This window comes from Manacus vitellinus, unplaced genomic scaffold (assembly GCF_001715985.3).
Source record: "Manacus vitellinus isolate BGI_N305 unplaced genomic scaffold, ASM171598v3 scaffold_53_pilon, whole genome shotgun sequence".
NCBI classification, from domain to species: Eukaryota; Metazoa; Chordata; class Aves; order Passeriformes; family Pipridae; genus Manacus; species Manacus vitellinus.
The window spans coordinates 3,249,445-3,273,455 of NW_021940637.1; the positions used below are offsets into that span (position 1 = coordinate 3,249,445).

General features: G+C 43.2%; 1 long non-coding RNA gene across 1 annotated transcript; it reads left to right on the forward strand.

Annotated features, from left to right (window-relative positions):
- The first annotated feature begins 20,677 nt into the window (after positions 1-20,677).
- LOC108641173 lies at positions 20,678-22,790 on the forward strand. Its single transcript, XR_001921806.1, has 3 exons — positions 20,678-20,801; positions 21,611-21,743; positions 22,650-22,790. It is a non-coding gene; the product is annotated as an uncharacterized LOC108641173 (long non-coding RNA).
- Positions 22,791-24,011: the final 1,221 nt, after the last annotated feature.

The window sequence follows — 24,011 nt, forward strand, 5'->3', positions numbered from 1 at the left end:
ATTCCTCCTGTGCCATGGCCTTGGCTACAGCACCAGGTTATGGGGCCTCTTGTGGCTTAGCCAGTCATTGTCAGTTCCCCCAAAACCGTGGAATCATAGAATGCCTTGGTTTGGAAGGGACCTTAAAGATTCTCTTGTTCCACCCCCTGCCATGGGCAGGGACACTTTCCACTAGCCCAGGTTACTCCAAGCCCCGTCCAACCTGGCCTTGGACACTTCAGGGATCCAGGGGCAGCCACAGCTTCTCTGGGCAACCTGTGCCAGGGCCTCCCCACCCTCCCAGGGAAGAATTCCTTCCCAATGTCTAATCTGTCCCTCCCTCTCTCAGTTTGAAGCCAATCTCCCTTGTCCTGTCACTCCATGCCTTTGTCCAAAGTCCCTCTCCAGCTGCTGGTTCCTGTCACAGGATTGGGGTGCCTCACTGCCCTTGCTTGGGATGTATTTCTGCAGTACTTTGTTTCCTGATAAGCCCAAGGGGTCTCCAGGAATCTTCTTTTTTGTTTGGAAGTAGCCAGTTCTTTGAAAAATCAGTTTGAGGCAAGTGCCTTTACATCTCCAGGGAATTCTGGGGGAACTTTCCTGATATATTTAGGATTGCATGTTAAATTAAATTGTAATTCATGTCCCACTGGAATATGTCAACTATTAGGTCATCTGTGAATGTTTTAAAACCAGTAGAGCCATATATTTCTGACTTCTGCTTTTATGCACCCAAGCCTTTCACACCAGGGAATTCTCAGTACTGTCTCAGTTTGTTCCATAAAAACAGTTCAGGTGTGCAGGAATGGAGAGAGCAAAAACCTCTGGGAATCCTTTTGCTGCTGGGCATGATTGCAAACCTTTTCCTTCTCCTTCCAAACACCCACCAGTCAGGTAACTGAGATGTGCTATTATTGATCTGCAGATGTACCACTGGGCTAGTCACTTGTCATACAAAATGTGTCAAAATTTGCACATCAATTGCAGCAGTTACTTCAAAAATCATCCTTCTCTAGGAAAATAAACCAGAAAATCACATGCCACTTAAACACCTCAGCAATAATTCTCTTGCTTCAGGCACCTGAGCTGTAATAAATGTTGCCATTTTCATTCCAAACCCTTTTCTTTTTGGGTTTTGGGGTTTTTTGAGACATTTAGAAGAGCACTGTCAATTCACACCCTTTTGAAACAACCATACCGTGTGAATGGGACAGAGAGCTGGCAGTCAGGCCAGTCAGCTGCCCAGGGCTTGAATTCTGCCTGCTCTTGCCATCCTGCTTCTCTTTTGTGCCCTGTTAATGTCATTTTGCATTTGTGTTGTTTTTCTCAGCTGCACACATGAAATTCTTTTAGAAAACAGCTTTGGCATAAATGTGTTGTATCCCACTACATGCCCAAATCCAAATAAATACAGGACTTTTTCTTGTGGTTTGGAGATAAATAAAATAAATCAGTAATGGCATTGGTTCTATTGAAATTCACTGTTCAGCAATACCATTCTCAGGCTGAAATCACCCCTCCTTGCTTCCTGAAAATTTCTGGTTGAAGCATCTTCTTGCTTAATGTAAAGATAAATTTTTTTTTTTCACTGTCTACAATTACTGAGGTGAAGAAGCAAAATTTCACTTGGAAGAGAACTGAGTTTAAATTCTTAAGTAGAGCAAGTTTTTTATTGTTTCTTCTTCTAAGATACTAGGTGACCTTAAAATCTTTCAATATTTTGTGTTTATTTTAGATCCATGTTTCATCATTGCCATAAAAATACTTCTTTTTTTTTTTTCATTTATAGTTACAAGCTTTTCAAGATTTCAGACATTTCTCAGAGGAACTGTTTTGGCTACTAGGTAGCTGGAATACTAGATAAAGAACAAAATATAAGTGAAATATTTGCACAGAAAAGTACTGTAGATGTGCACCTTGCAAATCAAAGGGAAGGCTCTTGAGTCTTATTGTAGTTAGAGATCAGGTTTCCCAAAACTAATGAACTGATTGTTCCATTAGCAATGCAGATTCTCTTGGAACAACTAGTTTAATTCTGCATCTGTTGAACCTAAATCAAGCTAATCCTACTGAAAAAAATGGTTTGAATGCAGTGGTGGCCCATCCTGTCACCTGATAGAAAAGTTTTACTGATATTGATGGGTGGGTTGTTGCATTTGTGACAAACAACAGATTTACACTGAGATGGAAATACTGAGTTACATAAATAAGAGTGCAGAATGTGGGCAGAGGGTGCACACTGACTGGAGAGGAGAGAGAGCTTTTTCAGTGTAGCCTCTGATTTGTTATCCTTTCTTCCTTTAGTCTGATTTCCTTGAGGAAATAAGGATTTTGTTGGTTTGGTTTTGTCTGTGAACATCTGTCATTCTCTCCTCTTCTGTCAGGTATTAATCTTCCCTTGTACATTCTCAATCTGTGGCCAATGACCATCACATCTGAAGCATTCTTAGAGAGACTGAGGTCCTGTGAGGTTTTTGAAAGCAGGAGGAATGGGCAACAAACAGGAAACAATCCCTGATGACACTGTCACTAAGGGCTAGTCAATAAGCCCCAAACTCCAAGAAAGAACTTGGAATAAGCTCCAATTAGATGAGACAGCAGAGAATCCAGAGGGATTAATTTTTGGCAGAGACAGATTAATTTTTGGCCGAGCTTTGTTGGCTCTGCTGCCCCTAGAACTGCTTCTTGACTCTGGTGCTCCCATGTTCTGACTTCAGCCAAGGCTGTGCATCCCTGAGCAGCTGCAGGACACAATTCTGTCCCTTTCTTTCTTCTTTCTCACCTGCCAGGGTTTTTTATCTCCATAAGAGAAGCTGCCCAGGCGTGGTCCAGTCCTCTCTTTCACTTCTTATGCTCTTGGGCAATGAGATGCTTGGAGGACGTGAAAAGGAGACGGGAAGCCCAAATGCTCAAAGACACATAGATGGACATAACTGTGAGATTAAATTACCTGTGGGGAATTATGGTCGTTTCACAGGAAATTGTCTCTAAACAATTGCCAAAATTTGGGTCTGTACCAAGCAATTCACATGGTAAATCTCTTTGAGCTTTCTCCTTGATATATTTAGCCAGCTTAATGTTTAAACAATGCCTTTATTAAGTGAAAAAAAATCCTGTCTGTTCATGCAGTTGTACAGCCTGTGCTTTCTAAATGCATGGCTCTAGGTGCCAGCAGGAATTCCCTCGAGTGGGCTTGGTTCACGGGATCAGGGGCTGACCTTGTAAGACAATCTGAGAGTTCCAGTTATTGCCACAATTCTTCTCCCAAAATACTTTCACACAGTGGTTTTCTATCACAGCTCTGTAATGGAGGCCTTTACTTGCCCTGTTTCTTGGGTGAGCTTTTGACCTGCCATGGAAATACACTTTCCAGCAGATACCTTGGTATGTGTGGCTGTCCTGTTGTCTTGGGACAGAGAAATCCCCATTTTAGTTTGTCCATGCAAAACCACTGAATGGAATGTATTAAAATACAGACAGTAAGTACAGCAAGACTCCATTGCTGAGTACCTGGAGATAAGGCCTCTGTCAACACTCACTGAATTTATCTCAAGAGACTTACACCACCCAGAGTCTCTCCTAAAACACAGGTTAAATCTCAGCTTCCTTTTCTGAGTGACAGCTTCCAGTGACTGTTGCCACCTGCATCCCAATAAACTCTGAATTTAAGAGTCACAGGCCTTTTCCTCTCCACTAATGCCAAAATTCTCTGGGTGTCCCTCGGGCCTTGCAGCACTGCAGGTTCATAGCTCTGAGAGCTGGCTGTGCATGGAGAGAGAACTCAGATGTGCAGGTGCCACGCTGGAGCAGGATGGGTTTGGTATGGAAATGGTGCCATTGCAGCCCTTCCTGAGGAGGGGATGGTGCTGAGTGATGGTGTGCCCAGGCTGGCTGATCAAACCACACACGGAAAGCCCCTTGACAGGCCCACGTTGCACTCCAGTTGTGCCATTTTCTGGAGCTGTTTTCCTCTGCACCCTGAGACTGAACTGTCAGGCCCTGTTGTGCTGGTGAGAATTTGATCTTCTCAACATTCTTTTTCAGTCTTTGGGTTGCTTCGTTGACCTTGTTTTTATGTTAGTGGGGTTATTGATGGGAGTAGCCAATGAAATGGGTAGTGAACATGGGAAGCATTTTCAGAATGAGTTATTAAACTCCTGCCAGAGCTTGCATTTATTATAATTATCACAAAACTGTTATGTGGCCCCATAAACTTGCATGGTGATTTATAAACTTAGGCTTAAATTTTGCTAATGCATATGTGCCATTTTGTTTTTGCTTGTGTGAAAGAAGTTATACCTATGCTTGCTATAGATAGGGTCAATTCCTTACGACAAAATATTCAGAAGGTTTTTATTTAAATGGGAATTGTGGCTCTGGGGATAAAATCCAAACCACCTTACTTACATTTCTAGAGTCTCAGTGAAGTTTACTTGTGAAAATTGCATTGGTCTAATCCTGCAGGGTTCTGAATCCTTTGCATGCTTTTAAATACCATTGAGAAAACAAGATAGATGTCATCATGTACACTGGATTTTAAAGCAAGAAATATAAAACTGGGCCTACAGAAAACTGCTTTCCTGTTTTCTTAGCATGTTAACTGGGAGAAATAGCGACAGAAGGTATTTACCTTTTAGTGGCTGATGGTCGGATGATACATTTTTCTGTATTGTTTAAAATTCTTGCAGCTTTTCCAGCTTTTGTAGTTCACCTAGAATAGCTCTTAGTAGCCTAATTTGATTAGATTTAGATCTTGATTAAATTTGATTTATAGTTGTATTTTTCCATTCAATTAGATTTGGTGTTTTTAACTTAGATGTGTTTGCTCAAGGCAAACCCGTGCTGGAGGTGGAGGTGGCTGAGTGACTGTGATTATCGGGTGTCCGAGCTGCCTGTGCCCGCTGAGAGCCTCAATGGAGTGGAGAAATTGGGTTAACAGGGAGTGAGTGCCTCATTAGCTGCTCTCCTCCCTCCTGGAAACACTGGCGGTGCTGGTTTTGGCGAGTGCAGTGACACCAAGTGTGGCCCTTGGCACTGCCGAGGAGTGCCCCAACAATCCAACAGCCTGCAGTGCAGGTAATGCTCCAGGAACTGCTCTAGAGCCTCTGTCCTGTCTGCACCCAGCACCACGTGCCTGAGGTCAGACTGTGTTTGGAAAACGGGATTAAATGCCAGCCATCAAAATAAGACTCACGGGCTGCCCCTGGATATGAACAGGTAAGGTGCTTTCCAATAGAGCAAAAGCAGAGCAGTGTAAGAGGAGACCATTTGAAGTCAGGACTTTGAATAAGCTGACCTGAACCCCCATTTCAACTTCCTTGCAAGGGCACTTTTACCTTCAGGGACAGGCAGGAGCAGTTGTCTGTTTTCTGGATAAGGATAAAATGCTCTTGGGTTTGCAGTTTATTACAGCTTGAGGAACACAGTAAGTTGCCTAGAATGGTTTTGACTACACCATGCCAAAATAATCAGTGTTTTCTAAGAAGGATAGGGTTTTATCCAACTTATTTTTCAAACCCTACTTGCAAAGATTGTTTATATTTATGAGAGGCTCTGCTTAAATCATACAAAGGGAATTTTCAGGAAAATAGCTACATAAATCTTAGGAAATGCAAAACTAACAGACATATGAAGGATTTGTATTTAGAAAAGAATCTCCCAGTGGGTTGTTCTCAGCAGAAAATGAAAAGGTCTTTTTTGCATTCTGTTGAACTATTAGTGTGGTTTTTGCTGATATCAGCAGCTGCACAGGTACGACCACTGTCACAGTCCCAGAGCTCAGGGCTGCAAATTAGCAAGGTTTTAACTTTGCTCCAAATATCACGCTAGCTCATTTTCATTAGGAAAAAGTGGGGGGAGGAGAATGGGACAAAGTACCTATTGGCAAAGCACATTATAATTGTTTAAGCAGGCCCCACAAGTCATGCATTTCAATTATTTGTTCAAAGCTGTCTGCAATTAAGAGTTGCAAACAAGGTTTTTGAATGCAAAGTCAGACAATTAAAATGTTTCATGAGTGCCTTAGAGAGAGAAGTTCTGAATTAGCACTTTGAATACGCAAGACCTCTTGTTTCCTAATCTCCTTTCCCTTTTACTCAGTGGAAGAGAGAGATGTATATTTTTCCCAGAATTTTTTTCTTTAAGCCAGGCTGATCCTGGGGAAGACTGGATCATCCTGGTCTTTGACTTGTACATTTGAATGTCTTTTGCTCCTTGAGAGATCATCCTTCTTGCTTCATAATGGTCCAGGTGCAAAACAATTTTGCCCAGGTCTGGCTTGTTCTCCAAGGGGGGTCGTAAATCACTTTAAGCATCTCTCCCTCTTGCTCAAACACCCAACACACACCCCCTGCCCCCCAAATCTCCTTCCTTCCCCTTTGAAGAGGCAGAACCACTTTAGCGTGTGATCTGTGGCACTCAGGCACTGAGTGCAACCTCTGTGCTGGCAGTGGCACTCTGGGCACTGAGTGCTCCCTCAACAAGATGGGTCTGTCAGTGGCAGTTCTGGGGATGGTGGTGTCCCATCTGGTGGTGGTGATCAGGGGGAAGTCCTTCCCATGAGAAGGACTCACTTCTTTCTCTTTAACCATGAAAAACAGGCTTCACTTCAATTCTGTGACTCCCTACTCCTTTCAGGAGAACAGTGCTGCTCAGGGTTGAGTTTTTCCTTGCCAATGCCATTTGAATGCTGGTTGTTTGCATTTAGAACTTGCAGTTTGGGAGTTTATCAGTTTGGTTTTTTTTTTCCTTTCCCTGCTTTATGTGCTCAGAAGTCCAGCACTTGAAAGAGTCTGACAGTCTTTCCCCTTTCACTCCCCTCGTGGTGTCTGTCATGGAATCATTTTTAATGGTAATCTTTTTGATGCAAAGAAGTGCAAACTGCTGCATAGTATTAGAACACTCTGTTTTGTGTAGGTAAAGGTGAGAACGTGCATCAGTTTAAAGAAAGCCCCAGCTGGGTACTGAACTGCAAAAGGAAACGTCAGGGTAGCTAATGACTGTCAGAAAAGCAAAGACTGCACGGCTTGTGTGTGACACACAAATTCGGTTGTCATTGAACTTTGCTGGGATTTGATGACTATCTAACAACCTAATTTGTGTGGCCCTGTAGTCTGTGTTCTGCTTTGCTGGAGTGGGAACTGGGAGTACATAACAAGGTAGTTTGCTACTGCTAAGGCTGAGAAAGTTTATTCTGCTGCTTAGGATGCAGGGGTAGAGAGAGGAGAAGAAGCAGGTTCCAGGGGGGCTGCCAGGGCAGAGGGAGCTCTGCTGCTTCAGCTGTCTCTGCTGATTCTCTGCTTTGGGTATCAGGGTGTCCTACGGCACCACTCTTGGCTCGGGAGGGGGGTTGGCCTTTCAAGGAAGAGCAGAATAAGATGTACGGTGACCTGGGACAGAAAACATCCCTTGTCCTGAGGGTGTGACTGTGTTCGTGGGCCTTGTTGGGTTGGTGCTTTTTTTTCCCTTTTTTTCCCCTTGTTTTTGGATTGTGTATTTTTTCACCAGTTAATTAGCAATCAGTTCCTAGATTAATGAATCAGGGATCTTGCTGGAAATTCAGGAGTCAAGTCACTATGCCCAGACTGGCTATTGTGCAAATTTTAAAACTTCTTGGATACTGCTGAGAACAGCAGTGATTTCCTCCTAAGACTGTATGTTTAAGGACAGATAGAAGTCATGGAGGGCAACCAAAGTCAGCCATTATTTGTGATGGAGGAAATTACTATTTTTTGCTGGAATACTTGTACTCAACATCATTCTCAGCTGCTCACCAACTTTGTGTTTTCACTAATGGCAGAGGTTTTTGGCTATCTTAAAGTGCAACTGCTTTTTCTTTACTTAATAAACCATGAAGTGGGAAATCTGTGACTGAGTTCAAAGAGAGAGTAGTCACAGACACACAGGGTGGTGATGAGCTGTGACTACAACATCAGGTCCTGCGTGTGCACATTTTTCAAATTCTCTCTTTCTTCACTGGCAGTGTCAAACATTAGTGTTATCATACTTTTGCAGAAAACTGAACCCTTAAAGACAGGGTTTTGTCTTGGGCAGCAATGTCACTGTGGCAAGCAGGAGTTCCCCAGGAGCTGGCAAGGTGCCTCTCCCTGGGGTCCAGCACCTTTCCTGGTAGAGTACCACCAGGTGAACACAAGCAACCTCTACCAGAGTTTCAAGTGACAGTGGTAACACTTTTTCTTGAGTGTGTCAGAAGCAGCTACAGAAATTAAGGGAATAGGCAAGAGATTTAAGTCTGCATATCAAGTATAACTTTCACTGGCCTCAAAGTTACTTGGACATTGTCTCTACTGTGCATCTGGTGCCAGGAAGAAAGTTTGTCCGTGAACGAAGACAGCACAAGCTCCTTTGACTACTCGGGTGTGCTGGTTTGTGCTGGAGTAGAGTTAATTTTCTTCCCAGTGGCTGAAATGGGGCTGTTTTGGATTTGTGCTGAACATGATGATGGTGATGGAGATGCTTTTGTTGTGGCTGAGCAGGACTTGCACAGAGCCAAGGCCTCTCCTGCTTTCCTACTGCCCAGCTGGGGAGGGGACACAGCCAGGACAGGTGACCCCAGCTGAGCAGAGGGACGTTCCAGACCATGAGACACCGTGCTCAGAGTATAAAGTGGGGGCAGAAGGAGGAAGGGGGACATTTGCAGAGGTGGTCTTTGTCTGCCCAAGTCACCCTCACACTCCGGGGCCCTGCTCTCCTGGAGAGGCTCCACACCTGCCTGCCCCTGGGAAGCAGTGAACTGACTCCTTGGTTTGCTTTGCTTTCCCTGTTAAACTGCCTTTATCTCAGCCCGTGGGTGTTCTGGTTTACCCTCCTGGTTCCCTCCCTGCTCCTGCTGGTGGGGGAGTGAGGAAGTGGCTGCTGGGGCCGGGCTAGGGCTGGACCACGACACTGGCAGTGGAATGTCTAAAGGATACCAGCTCAGTTTGCCACTGATGTCTTAATAACTAAGAAGACCAAGTCATAGTATGGACAATACTGGGGTTAGGGGCTGGTTTCCAGAGCTTAGCAAAGGCTGCTTGTGCTGAACCTGTCACCCAGCACTTTAGTCAGGATCCATCAATAGTCTTATCACAGATGATCTTTTTGCCAGGCATTTCTGTCTGCCAGGGATAAAAAACTAGTGGCCTAAACTTTTTCAGTGCAGAGAACTTAAATGGGCACAACTCCTCCAGCCTCACCCCAGAAAGGACTGAATTTCAATCAGAAGACAGTTCTGCATGAATCTGGAATAAACCCCACAATTAGCAGATTAATGGCCCTCAGCAGGAGAGTACCTGCAGTTCTGTGCCTGGATAGAGCAGTTTGTATTCCCTGGGTTGGCAGTATTCAGCTGAATGCCTCCCTTTGTGCTGTGCTTCACCTCCTCTGCTGCTGCCCTGGCCGAGCTGTGTGCCCTGTCCCAGCTCCTCTGCTGGAGAGCTCTGTCCCTGCTCCACTGGGGGCCAGGAAAGAGCCATTCCCTCTGTCCCCTCACACCTTTCCAGAGCAATGCCAGGTTCACTTCCAGCGCATTAATTAGAAGTAATTCTGGTGAGATGCATGACCACACTCGGCTCTTTAGATCTTCATAACGCTGTGCAAACATTACCTAATTAATCTCTCCAGAAGAGACGGAAGGGTAGGTGGGAGTTTTAACTGTCAGCAAGGGAGTGTTTCTGAGGCACTGCTCTCTGTCAACAGCTCCTGACCCAGCCCCTGCTGGCTGAGTGGCTAATCAGGCAGATTGGTGGGATCCAGAACAGTTAATCACCTGGGACAGCCGCCTGCTTTCCCTGCCACCCCTTTGTTGCTCCAGTAAAATGGGATTATTCGAGTATTGTTTTCAAATGTATGGGGCTGTGAATTTCCGGTGTGACAACAATGACTGTCTCAAAATTGGGAGGCTTTTGTCTGGAAGGCAGTGAGTATAAATCTGGCCTTTCCTTGCATGCAGCACTGCCCCCAGATCCTCCACCTTCAGGGAAAGGGCTCAGCTGAACTCGGGATCACCAGTGCAAATACTTGTCCTGCTTATCCAGTGCAAGGGGGGGACACTGCAGGAGCCCCACGAGGGTTTCCAGTTGGGGACACGCACACCAGTTTAACCTCACTGCTCTGCAGGGCTTTCATTCTGGGTTTTTTTCTGGATGCAAAGCACCAAGTCTTTGGGGTTTTGTGGTTTCTTTTCTGTTTTTGCTTTCCATGTCCTTGTGTCCTTAGGAAAGCCCCACTCCTGGGTAGGCAGGGATGGGCTGTTGAAAGAGCTTTCAAAGCTTTGCTAGTGCTGTGAGTTTTTGCACTTGAGTGAGCAAGGCCTTCCTCACCTTGTGAAAGGGAAGTAGCACATTCAGTGGTGAACTTTGCAAATAACAGGGCCAAATGCTGAGGAGCAGCTGCACCTTTAGGTGCCTTTGTCCTGTGAGCAGACCTAGAGGAGAAAGCCATGAAAGTCTCACTTATCTGTTTATCTAGCTTGCAGCAGTCTGATGCCTTCTGCCACCTTTACTGATAATGGTCCCTTTGAAGTTGAGAACAAGTGTGAATTTATGGTTTTGTAAAGACTGGATTCCAGAACAGGTCATAAATTACCTTGTTAGACAAAGGCTTCTGGGGGAACAATATTGCCTTACAATCCCTCACTGTGTCATTATCCTGATGCGTTTCTAGCATGGCAAATAATTGACCAGAATGATATGCTGGCCAGTTCTCCGGGCAAGCTTTGAAATTGTTTGTGTAAACTCTTCTGGCAAGAAGAGCAAATTATATAGTTATAGTAAATTCTCATCATTACTTTTAAAATGAGCCTTGAGTCCAGGCCATTGTTAATATTCTCTAACCAAAGAAAATGAGGATCTTTATTTGGTTGAAGTAACATTTGTCTTGTTTGCTGCTGTTTCTTCCTAAAAATCAAAGCATTTTGAAATGTCAAATGCCCATTTCAGGCCTTCTTAGGATGTGAGAGTAAACAGCAAAATGATGCAGGAGAAGTAGTAAATACATCTCTCAGCTATGCATGAATGGGTAATCCTGAAGATTACCTGCTTTAGGGAGGGAAGAGACCTGAGCTGCCCCTCAGCAAAGCTCCAGGTCAGGCAGGAGGTCTGTGCCCAGAACTGATGGCTGTCCTTGACACTCTTCTGCTTTCCTGAACTCAAGCAAAAAGGGAGTTTGCAGTCAGAGTGTAAAGCAGGTGGGGTTTTTCTGTTAAGGAGGGATGCTTAAAATAGTTTATAGTGTATATTTGGATGTCATAGTCACATTTCTCTAACAGCAAAAAAAAACCCTAAACCCAATTGCTTTCCTTGGGAAATAGTGATCTTTTGGTGGAAGGAGACAGAAAACCAGTAGCATCATCATGAAGCCTGTGGGATTTGTACCAGAGCTGCCTTATTCCCCCTCTGGTGTGTGACCCAGCTTTCTCAGGAAGACCTCATCCACTATGATTTATCACTTTCAAAAGTTGCCTGGTGTACAGTCATTTTGAAAGTCCCCTTTAGATATGTAATTATGATTTTACCACCTTAAAAAAAAAAAAATCTGACTCCTGTCTGCTTCACTAAAGAATTCCAGAATTCCAAAGCAGACACAGAGACCCCTGCCTTTTCGAGCACTTGAATTTCATCCTGACTGTCTCTCATGATCTGAACTTCCCAGGGCACTTGTGGCTCTACACTGAGTTGTTTGTTGAGCATATTTAGGTGCACTTGTCTGTAGCACAGCACAAGGTGATTCCTTCAAGAGAAAATTAAACTGCAGCATCTCCCAGTCACAGTATTTTTATTTTATGTTATAATTGTTTAGCTTATGTTCATATACATATAACTACTTGTAAATATTTATGATTAGATACCTAAAGAACTAGATGAAGTTATGTTCCTGTCTTAGGCCAACCCAGAATTTAGGACTGTCTTGCACTTCAGGTGTGGTTTGGAGCTTTCCTTGCTTTCTGAAGTGCACACTGCTCTCACTCTGCAGAGCTGAAGAGTGGACACACTGCAGTCCTCTGTTTGGGCAGTGCTAAAGCACCTGGGTAAGGATTCCCTGCTGCCCTGTGAGCCAGGTCTGCTCTGCTCCCTCTCTTCCCTGAGCCTGCAGTGCTGACAGGCTTCTCTTGTCATCTTTACTAAAATAGTGGCAAAAAAATGGGTTGGAAATTACACTTAGTGTGGAAAGATAAAATACATGCTGAATTTTACTGTTGCATTTTCCCTTCCCAAGTCTCCACTGTCTTCCCACAGACTGTGAGCTCACTGGGAATGGTGGCTGAGGTTGCTGCACTCCCCTGCTGCCAGCTCTGGGAGCTGCTGGGGAGTGGGAAAGGGCTGAGCCTTGTCTGCACAGCTCTGCTCACTGAGCCTGGCAAGGAACTGTGTGTGAAAGGAAAAGCAAACAGACAAACAGTCACTGATACAGACATAGCAGGTGTGAAAACACCGCGTGTATGTGTTCCAGAAATTCCTGTTGAATTATATTCACTCACTGGATAAATGGGTGGCTCTCCAGCACAAAAGCTTTCAAAGCCTTCCTGAGGCATTGGGTTGGATTGCTCCTGTGTGCCAGCATTTTTTGATGTCCCAGAATAAGGTATGTCTTGATGTACGACACACAGTAAGAAATTTGGAAATAATAGATTACATCAATTCCCTTTGACAGTTTAGTTTCTGTCCACTCCATACAGATTTTGACAGATAATTAGCAGGGCAGATACAGTACGTTTGAGGAGCAAAGGCTCATATAACCTGTGGACAGCTAGTTTGCCATAAAAGGCAGAATATGCTGTTAAAAGAAACTGCAAAAAGTTAGATTGCTGGAACTTTGACACTTGTGAAAAGAGATCATAGGAAAAGGTTGAATTGGCTTTAAGGCAGGACCTAACAAATGGTAATGCAGTTGTACAGTGTGTGGGATGAAGTGGTAACCTTGTTATTTTATCTAAGAAAAGGCACACTATTGAGAAGCAGCACAGAGGCTGTTGACACTGGAACAATTAGAGCAGGGTGACACAACTGGAATGCAAAGATACCAGTAAACCTCTCATTGAAGTGTTTGTTTCCTCCAGCAAAGCTCAACAGATCCTTAAATGCAGGATCTGCAGAATCATTTCCCGTTAGTTTTTATCTTGAATGTGTTTTCTTAATTGTATTTTCTTATTTGCCTGCCACTGATATTGTCATCTGTGGTACACAAAATACAGAGCACAAATAGCATGGTTCACAGTTCTGAGTCAACAAAACTTGTGTCTTTAGAGTCTGTTCAGGAGCTACAGATATGGGAGCCATTGCTGGATAACAGGTAGCTGGGACCCAGCTGCTGTCACCAAGGGCCACCAGAGTCCCTTCAGCTCTGCAGGGACTGTAACATGAGAGTGTTGTGGGTGGGAGAGGTTTTATTTTTCTTCATGTTTCTCCTTTACAAAGGCAGGGCACCATTCACAAAGCAGGTTGTCCTGTCAGTGTCATTAGTCAGGTAAATGTAGCAGGTCTTAGTTTGTATTATGTTGGGGGGAAAGATGTGACAAATTTCAGTGAAAGACTTCTGGAAATAACCTTCTAGGGTGACTTTAAAAACAAAATGCCAAATTGAGACTCAAATTTTGCAAATGATTGTGATAGGAAAGTGTGATTTTTAAAATTTTTGTATATATATTATTTTTATTTTGTGACTTATTTCCTCACTACCTTGAAAGGGAAATCTTTTAATGTAGATAAACATGGATTCCCATAATTGTCAATTTGATTTTTTTTTTATTCTCATCTATTCTAACCATTATTTAAAAGTTAAGCAAAATTAATGATTGGTGCTTGTACTCTGTGTGCTGCAAGTCCAAAGAACTGTTGCACAAACACAGACCGAGCAATTACAAGAGGAAAGGGAAAGAATGAAATTATGGAGACAGTAGATGCCAGGCAATGCAAGAGCTTGTGCAGCTCCTGTAATTGGGGCACAGTGTTGCTGATTAGTCAGAGCAGAATCAGATCTCTGAGCTCATATTCTGCTCAATTAAGTTCCAGCCCTAGACAGGCCTATCTAGAAAATGCCCCAGTAACTGTGACAGAGCTCAAGGGGAGGGAGTCAGGCTAAACTGATGTTCAGGAGGCATTTTAAAGGGTTCAACAAGGGAGCTGTACAACCCTTGTGTGTTGTGTTGGTGTCAATGAATAGTTTAAGATTTTACCATAAAATTATTGTCCTCCAAATTTACTGTGTGCTAATGACAGCCTTAATTTTTGTCTAAGTGCTGCTGCGTTGTCGGAGCTTGCAAACCACTGCAGGTATTAAGAAGGTAAAACTGAGGTCAACCCAAGTGTTACTGCTGTTTGACAATCTTTTTGCTAGAAAGTTGGGGAACTTGTAGTGTGCCACGCAGACTTCTGTGTGATGAATGTCAGCAATAATGAGGCTGAGCAGCCGAAGCCGTGCAGCCTTGTCAATACACGCCAGACACATATCGTTTGTTTTATTACAGATACAGCCTTTGATCTTTCTAATGTTTGAAGACTTGATTAGCCCATCTTGTTAAAGACATAGCACATGAAAGCTGGGAATTGGTTCCTTTAATAGCAAAGCTCTTGAGAAAGAGCTCCTCAAATTAAAGAGCAGAAAACGCTTCCTAAGGGCTGTGTAAACCTTCCCACACTCGGTATGAAATGTGTTTGCAGATGTTTCTGTGCCAGAATGGTGTTCCTTCAACAGTCTTTCAGTGGTGCTCAGAATTCTGGATTTGGCTTTAGAGGAGTTGTTTCCAGACATGTCTGTGCACTGAAGGATAAGGTGATGTGTGTGCTGAGTGCTCGTGCAGGGGAAGGACCCACACAGGCACCACAGACCAGACCACGAGTCTCAGGGGTGACACTGGAAGATACTGTTGGACACACTTGGTGCCCTCAAGTCTCTGTTGGTGTGTGTGACTCAAACTCAAAACCTTTTGGCACTTGGTCTTGGTTATCTTGGTCAGAGAAGGAGCAGTGTAGCTCCTGGTGTTTCTCCTCTGTGGGTTATTCCATCGCTGGCAAAACACATGCAAGGTTTGGTTGGTCAGTTCTGAACAGCCACATTAAAATGTAACTTAATGCTCTTCCCAACTGTTCCATTTATTCAATGTTGACTGCATTTCCTTCTTTGGTCCAGGCCCTTCCAGTGTGAGACAGAAATAAATTTATGCATAGAATAAGAAATAATGATTAACTTGAAAATATAATTTCTGTATGAACAAAAGAAGGGCTTTATTATCACACTTTCGTATAGTTACTTTTTCTGTTGCCTGGTTACCGGGTCATACAGAAACTACATCCCGAAGAGAACGTACCTTAATTACCAGCTATTCCTAAATCAGCAATTAAAATCTCACCTCCACATTTCCTATATGTTTTACATTCGGGAAGTAACAGCAGAAAGGAAGAAAATACTTCATTTGTGCTCCCCACCCTGCCAAGAAAGTGGGCTCAAGGTAACGGTCAACCTTGCCCAGAGCTGTTCTTACAATACTCTTGGATAAACATTTTCCAGCAGCTGCCTGTGAAGTCCGGGTTTGGAATGGCTTTGTGTGGAAGTAGCCGAGAGCCTTCCTGCCTCATTTGTTCTCAAAGTCACATTTCATCTCAGTGTGTGTGTGGTGGTGGAATCGCTGTAGAATTAGATGAGTCTTTACCTCAGCCCTGATAACTAATAACATGGGTTATTTTTCACCCCAGCAGTAGTTCTGTGTTACTCCTGAACCTGTTCCTTGCTTCTAGCAAGCGACCCTCACCTTGACTGAGACACTCAGGTCAGCTCCTGCTTTATTAAAGCAATCTAATTATGTTGAGCCCAATCCTGTGCATCTGTCCTGGTGCGTGGTGCAGCTCCTGTGCAGGACAACCAGCTCTTTGGGAGGGGCCCCCTTCCCACCTCGGGAGCTGCTCCCTCCCCACTCCCTGGGAGCTCCCCCTGGGCACTGGGAGCGTGGGCTTTGTCCTGCACCCTCAGGCTGCTCTGCCACTGCTGCAGCTTTGATCCCTCCTGGCCTTCCTTTGAATAATATGGTACTATTTAATTATATTATGTTGTATATTTTGCTGTATATAAATATATGACACTGTGAAGATCTGTTTATTTTAATAATGCAATATGTGCTGTCCACCAGCTTACATAGAGGAAAGTTTTAAGGCCTCAGAAGGCCTCAGATTTGATTGCTGAGATTCAGGTTATATTCTTAATCCTATGTCTGTCAATCCTGTTTCTTGCTCACATCCATGGATGTATTTAACTACCCCAAATCTCACAAGGATGTTCTAAAAAACTTAGTTGTTAATGTTTGCTGGACACATAACTAATTATTGTTTTTAGTTAGTTCACTTGCAGTTCTGCAAGAAAGTTCAGCAAAAAAATGTTTGGAGTAAACCCAATATTTTATTTTGGAAGTTCCATGATTATTTTTAATTATACTAGAATACAAACGTGAAAAATTTGAAATGAAAAGCTTCTGTATAAAGGAAAGGAAACAAAAGGCACCATCCTTAAGAAAAAAAAAATTAAAAATGGACATTTTTGTTAAGAAAATATTGAATTTAAACCTGAATTTTATTTAAAAATATTTTTTCTCTAGACATACCCTTTTCCAAGCTTAACATAACTTCACAAAATGTTGTTAGGCTACCAAAATAATATTCTTACTAATAATTAAAAAAAAAAAAAAGGCCAAACAACAAAACAGAGTTCAGTGAAAACAATTGCCAGATGTTTCTGGCTTTTGCCATGATGGATTTTACACAGAAGGTATGGAATTACATTGTTAGCAACACAGATAACTCTCCATAGATAGAGAATCTAATGTGCTGCAAATATAGAGGTCAAAGTGTTAATGACCCTCATGCACATTGTGATGGAAGAGAGCAGGGGAGGGGGATTTGGAGAGTCTGGGGTGGCACACACCACCTGCCCGACTGCCCTCTTCTCCTTGTAAAACACAAAGTGGTTTTTAACACTTGTGTCAAGAAAAGATAAACAAGGAGAAGAAATAAACACAGAAAGAATATTAAAATCACCTTTCGTTTTTTAATTGCTGAGTCTCTGCCCAACAAAACCATTTGAAGTACCCACTGGAAGAAACCCAAGGGATTGAACATCTGCCGGGAGTTTTTGTTCTCTTGAAAATGAAAGAAATCCTCTTGAAAATTTTGTGGTTATGAAAATTTAATTTAGACAGAGCAATTTATCACTAGCTAAATATTCATTAAAACTGCAGTGCACACCCCTGTGTGAGCTCAGTCTGCACTTGCCTGGGCTCTCTGGGATTTCGTGGTGTTCCTCCATCGGGGTGGTGGGGTTTGGGATGTTCAGTTGCTTGTAGGATTCTTGACTGATGGTGTCAACTCCTCGGGAAAGCCTCTCAGATGCTGCAGTTTTGAGGTTCTTAAGGGTCTATTTTTCTCTGGCCTTGGAGGTGGGGGGATTAGTTTTCCCTGTACTTTGAGCATGGAGATTTGCAGCATCTGAATGTCCCCATGTTGCATTCTAACCCTTGTGTTAGACAAGGACAGATTTGTTGAGAGCTTTTATTTGTAGGTTTGCATTGATGATAATTTGATTACCAAGGACAATGACAGGATGGAAAATAACTCTGTATGCTCTACTAGGTGCCAATTCTGCTGTGGCAATTCTGTGGTTTGTGGGGAATTTCTATTTTCCTTGTAGTATCAGCAGTGAGGGATGTAGGAAAATGGAAAGAAGTAGCTTAATGTAAACTATGTGTTTGAATAAATGTTTGCCCAGAGGAGCACAAATATTTCTAACTTTTCTAGTCTATTTTTTTAATATATTAAGAACACAGGGTCATCCTGCATCATTAGTTTTATATCTATTTACAAATAATAAAAATCTTTGTTTAGAAGAGGTTTGTGATAATGAATTTTGAATACCATGTTATTCTTTTTAATAAACAGAAATATGAAAGCTCTTGAAGTAAGACACTGCAATAACTGCATAATTACAGTGGAGGGGTTGCCCTCCCAAGCACCCTCCAGCCTAGGTAGGACCCAGATTCCAGAACCTGGCTGGCTGTTCCTTTGGTAAAGGCATGCAAAGTATTAGGCATGTCATTCCTTCAGCTTGGATTGCTTGCCTAGGGTTGTTTAAAAGCAGGTGCTAAGAATGTGCATCAGTGAAATGCTCTGTGATGAGGGTGATTTATGGTGGGAGGTTTAAGGAAAAAAGAAAATTATCTCGAGTCAGATGAACAAAGGGTGGCTGTAATTAAGCATGTATTAAACACCAGCATCAGAAGCTCTCCAGCCACTGACTTTTTGTTTGCTGTCTTCTACCGATCCTGTTCTGCGCTGGCTAGTTGTATTAAATCCACACAAAGGGACATATTCTCTGTTCCTACCTAGCTTTTTATAATGATCAAACTGGAATGACCTTTAAAAAGCCAGATAATATTTTATTTACCTTTTTTCTCCCATTTACTGCTAAATGTTAATGAAGGTAAGAGATTCAAATCCTTGCAAATAAAACATTTTAATTGACTTAAGTGTAACCATAACAGTAAATTGGCTACTTTATATGGAAAAGCTTTTCAGTATTGTGAAAACACACTTGCACAGTCCTTTCATCTGTCTGTAGACTCAGAAATTAGTAGCAAACACTTCCTTTGTTTCCAATGACAGGGAGGTTGAGGGTGTTTTGAGGATGGATTTCCCCAAGCCTGGTTGCTGTAATCTAGTGCCAGTCAAGTGTTCCCTGGAGATGCCTCCACTGAGCCCTTGCTGCTTCCTCCCCAGTGTTACCCAGCTGCAGTGAGTCCTCACAACACTTAGAGTGGCCAAGGGTTCTCCTCCAGCTTTTCAGGCTCCCCGCTCGTGTCCCTCGAGCCGAAGTACCCTCCCTTTCCAGCAGCAGTGGTGCTGAGCTTGGCCCGGTGTTTCAGCTGCTCTGAGTTTCATTGCAGCAGTGCTTTAGGGGAAAATGAGCACTTCATTGCTGAATTCCTGTCAGATGGAAACACATCAAAGCTCTCCTTCTCTTCCTAGGAAATCTCCTCCAAGCAGTGGGGTGCTGAGGTTCCCATCCCTCTGTGTGGGCTGGGGGGATGCTGCTCACAGCTGCAGCAACCCCTTTGCCCTGGGTGTGAAGAGGATGGAGGGGAATGGGTGGAGGAGTTACAGGGTTTAATTTTACCTTCTAAACCAGAACTCCCTGACTGCAGTGGTGCTAAGAACCATCCTCCACTCTCTGAACTGGGTCTGCACCCTTGTCATGATTTGCTTGAAAACCAAACTGAAAAGAGCAGTGGTTCAGATACTGGAGGGACCTTGTGTACATGACAGTGCAGGAGCAGTTGCTGCTACAATCAGAGCAGCAGCTGCCCTTTCTTGACAGACCTTTCCTGGGGAACAAGCGCTGTGAGACTCGCAACATTTGCTCTGTGAGTCCTGGGGATCCTGGGGCTGTATCAGATGTGTTCTGGGTCAGAAAGAACAAGCTGTTTGGAACAAGTCTCTAGAGACTCTTGTACAGGAATATTTCTCATTCCTTTCTCATGTTCTGACTGGGGGCAGGATGGCACTTCAGAACTGGTGTTGCTGAGATTACCTGGGGTAAAGCAGTGCAGTCTGACACTTTAACAACAGCTGTAGGGACTCCTACTTGATTATGCAGTTACCTACCCTTAGGTAGGTAATGCTGGCTCCAGAAATAAAAGGCCAAATAAATTTTTAACTTTAGACTCATTTTAGGTTTGTTTTAACCAAAAGCCAAACATCTACTGATAAAGGCAGAATCAAGTCCTTAGAATCACAAAATCATTTATGTTGGAAAAGACTTCTAAGATCATGGAGCCCAAGCTTTAACAGAGCACTGCCAAGCCCTCCACTAAACCGTCTCTTTAAGTGCCACATCTACACATCCTTTTCAACACCTTCAGGCAGGGAGGCTCCCCCACTTCCCAGGGCAGCCTGTTCCAGTGCTTTCCATGAAGAAATTTTTCCTAATATCTAACCTAAACCTCCTCTGGTGCAACTTCAGTCCATTTCCTCTCCTTCTGTCACTTGTTCCTCAGGAGAAGAAACCAACCCCACCTGGCTTCAACCTCCTGTCAGTAGTTGTAGAGCACAATAAGGTTCCCCTTGACCCTCCTTTTCTCCAGGCTGAGCCCCCCCAGCTCCCTCAGCTGCTTCTCATCAGACCTGTGCCCCAGACCCTTCCCCAGCCCTGCTGCCCTTCTCTGGATGTGTTTCAGCACCTCAATGTCCCTCCTGTCTTGAGGGACCCAAACCTGACCCCAGGATTTGCCTCAGCAGTGCCCAGCACAGGGGGATGGTCACTGCCCTGCCTCTGCCCCACCACTGCTGGAACAAGCCAAGTGCCACTGGCCTTCTTGGCACCCCCCCTAAGGGTGTATCTGGAAATACTGAGCTCCAAGACTAGAAGAGGTGTCTAGTGGAGCACCCCTTAGACAGGGACTTCTCAAGCAAGGCTCGAAATGTGTCATCCGACCCTGACAATCAGACTCGGAAAGATGCTTTTCCCAGTGTTGTACAAAGTACTATTGTTAGCCAAGAACAACTATTTCATCCCAACACTGCCTCAGCTAAAGATACAGCAAGCTTATTCCCAGATTGTTCTGGCCCTGATGCAACCCAGAGCCACAGCTCTGCTTTATGACTTGTTATTGGAGCAGAATTGTCACAAAGAGACGGGATCCTGTGTTGTCTTTGCGTCACACAGCCCAAGGCTCCTGCAACCAGCCAAGTCCAGGCTGGTGTTTTACACTTGCACAGCTCCAGGGGTACAAGATTTTGCCCTTAGAAGAATTTCCTGTGCTGCCAGACTGGGAGATTCTGCCACAGACTGTGAGTGGCTTGTAAGCAGAATCTGTGCTCAGCCCCCTTTCCTTCACCCTTTGGAGCAGTGCTGTGTTTGCCACACCACAGTGACTGCTGGGAATGACAGGAAAGCTCTGCTACAATTGTGGGTTGTGCCTGTTCCTCCTTAATTCTTAAAAATTGTTACAACACATAGCACAGCATATGGGAGGAGAGGAGGGATTGACTGGGGATTTTTTTCCAGTATATGAGGTGGATATTCTAATTTTTGCTTTTATATAGAGCTTTTCTGACTAGAGTGGGAGTTCCCTACATGGTAGACAAATCTTTTTATACTTATTTTCCAGGCAATCTGATAGTTCTTTGAGGATGAAAATAAAATTCAGTTCCTGACCTAGAAGTTGAATTTTATTATTGCTGATAAACTATTGGATTATTTTGAGCTTGATAATTGCATGTTAATATTAAAAAAGATAATGTTCTGAGTTGTTTTTATTAAGATTCAGATCCAACTTTCTAATTCAAATTCAGTTACAAGATGATTGTTTAAGGAACTTAATTTTTACTGTCCTCAGAATTGTCACATACATTTCCAAAGTTAGAGTTCCAAAGTTCTCTTTATTGATTTGTTATATTTTCGATTTGGAAATCCAGCAACCTGACTGGTTTAAGAGACGATTTAGTGAAAGGATCCCAAATTATCCTTCTTTTCTTGAGCAGGTCGACTCCTCTCTTGTCAGTACTTGTCTGCCTCCAGTGGAAGGATTTCTCTGTATTTTCCTTAAGGAATGCTGAGTCAGGTCCTGATCCTCCCTGTTCCATCCTTTTGTCACCAGGCTTACCCAGCTGCCTTGCAAGTCTCCAAGACAGAGACCATCTCTGATTCCTGTCTTTCCTGTCCTGCCATGTGCCTGCTCCTCAGGGATTACCCAAATAGGAGCCTCACAATTGTTACCAACAGCACATCAGGTATTGCTGTGTGAACTCAGTTTACCCCGTTGTGTTCAGAGGAACTTTGTGCGTATTTAAAGTTGGTATTGCTTTGTGTGTGCTGGGCTGAAGTCTACAAATTTGGGAAGTTGGATCCCCTGAGTAGGTCCTGGTTCCCTGCAGCTCAGAAACTCCAGTAACAATCTTCATTAACCTGAATCAGGCAGCACTGCAGAAGAAGGTTCCCTCAATAAAGTGTTGTCACGCCTATGTAAAATTCTCCCAAAATATATTAAATACAAATCCCTTCAAAGAAAACAAGCCCCTCTCTACATTAATAAAAATTATGTTTTTGAACGCTCAGGGATTTACAAACTTAGGCCTGTGACACACAGGACTGAGTTACCACTTGTGCCACCACAGATGCTGGTTTTGCCCACGTGTTGTCAGGAGCAGCCTGGGGAACACAGAGCTCGCTGACACCTTGTAAGGAAAACATTTTACGAGTTTGGGAAGTGTATTGTGTAGAAAACAGCATCAGTGATCCAGCAAGAAACGGCTCTGGTCAGAGCTTTGTGGCCTCGGAGGAGCCTTTGAATGTCACAGAAAGCTGAACTATCATTGCAAGTGATTTAGAGAAGCTGGGAAGTTTTCTGTGTGCTGTGAGCAGCTATTAGAAAAATAAAATTTGGCAAAAGATTGGATTTCTCAGGATTTGTTCTGTAAATCAAACCAAAATCAGACCGAATCCTTAGAACAAAGGCAGATATATTTTGCATTTGAATATAAAACCTATCAAGTGGGTGGTGGGGAGAGAATGGGTAAATAAATACAAAACCTCTTAAGGGTTTCTTTCTGGGTTGGTTTCAAGAATGTCCCACAAAACAGGTTTTCATGGTTGTATGGGGCAATGTGATGCCATTCAACTTTCTTTCCTTTCTTTAGAAATTCTGAAGAAACTGTTGAAAACAGCTTCTGGGCTTTTACTAAAATAGTTTCCAGAGATGAGGAAAATGAGAGAATGCATATACAATCTTAGACAAACGATCTGCTCATATATTGAAGCCTGGATTGTAAAATGACTGCTGTGCCTTCCAGTGAATGAATATTCAGTGCTTCCCTGCTGGGTTGGCTTTTCCTATTTGAACCAGCTACAGCTCTGCACTGCGATCCACTTGTTACCAAATTAAACTCTTTACACACGTGGGAGATCCAACTTTATAAAGTCAAATTTTGAAGTGCTTTCTGGTCAGCCCCTGTGCCTGTCACAATCTTCATAACGGCCTGAATTAAGTTTAAAATATCATGGATGTGTGTTGTTTCCCTTGGCTGGGGAGCAGCCCTTCTGTACATCAGGCATTTTTCTGTTGACACTACGTATCACTTAGCAACCCAGTGAAAGGCCCTATATGCATTGATTGCACACAATTGTCTTTATGGGGTGGAAGTGTTAAGTGAATAAACCCCCACAGGTGACCAGACGGTCATTCCTCTCATGTTGATAATCTGTTTACATCAAAATATTGTTTACTCAGCTCTCTGATCTTGAGGAATCTACATGGAGCTGAAAGAATACAGTTAACTCCCCACACTCTGACACACAAGTATGAGCTGTATTTCCATTCTCAGGGATGGATAGATTGAGAAGGATTGTTTTGTCTTTAACTTAGCTCTCCCAAATAAAGCATTAAAATGCATTTGACAGTTAACCACAGATGATAATGCAATCTTTATGCTGTGGTTCCCATCATAATGGAGAAGTTACAAGGCTGTCACTACACCATAAAGAAAGAATCTTTCGTGCAGTCTTAGTGCTGTCTTTCTGCTTTCCTCTTTGTAAGCACTGTTACCAAATTACCTTTGGAGAAGTTGGATTGTTTACACTTATTTTTCTCTACAGGGTGAATAGCTGAGCTTTTAAAATGAGCTACAGTGTTCTCCCCAGACATTTTTCCTTGCCATAAAGTAGTCTAAAGAGACAAAAATAGTTTCCAATTCTGCAGGTTTTGTGTGGGGTTGTTTTTTTTTTTTAGTTTTATTTGACTTATTACATCCTGATTAATTACTGAGGGGTGAGGTGGAGAGGGGAGTGTGCTGAACTGAAGAGAGACATTTCCATAGTTTTGTTTGTTTGTTGACAAAGATGTAACTTCTAATGCCAACAGATTTGTTTTATTTTATGAGGACTTTGGAAACTCAATAGAATGGTAGTTTATATCATAGGGAGAAAGAGTAAGCACTTTTGAACGTTTTTTACTAATTCGGACAATTCTGAAAGATTTGGATAAAAAATCCTCCCCTTTGAAA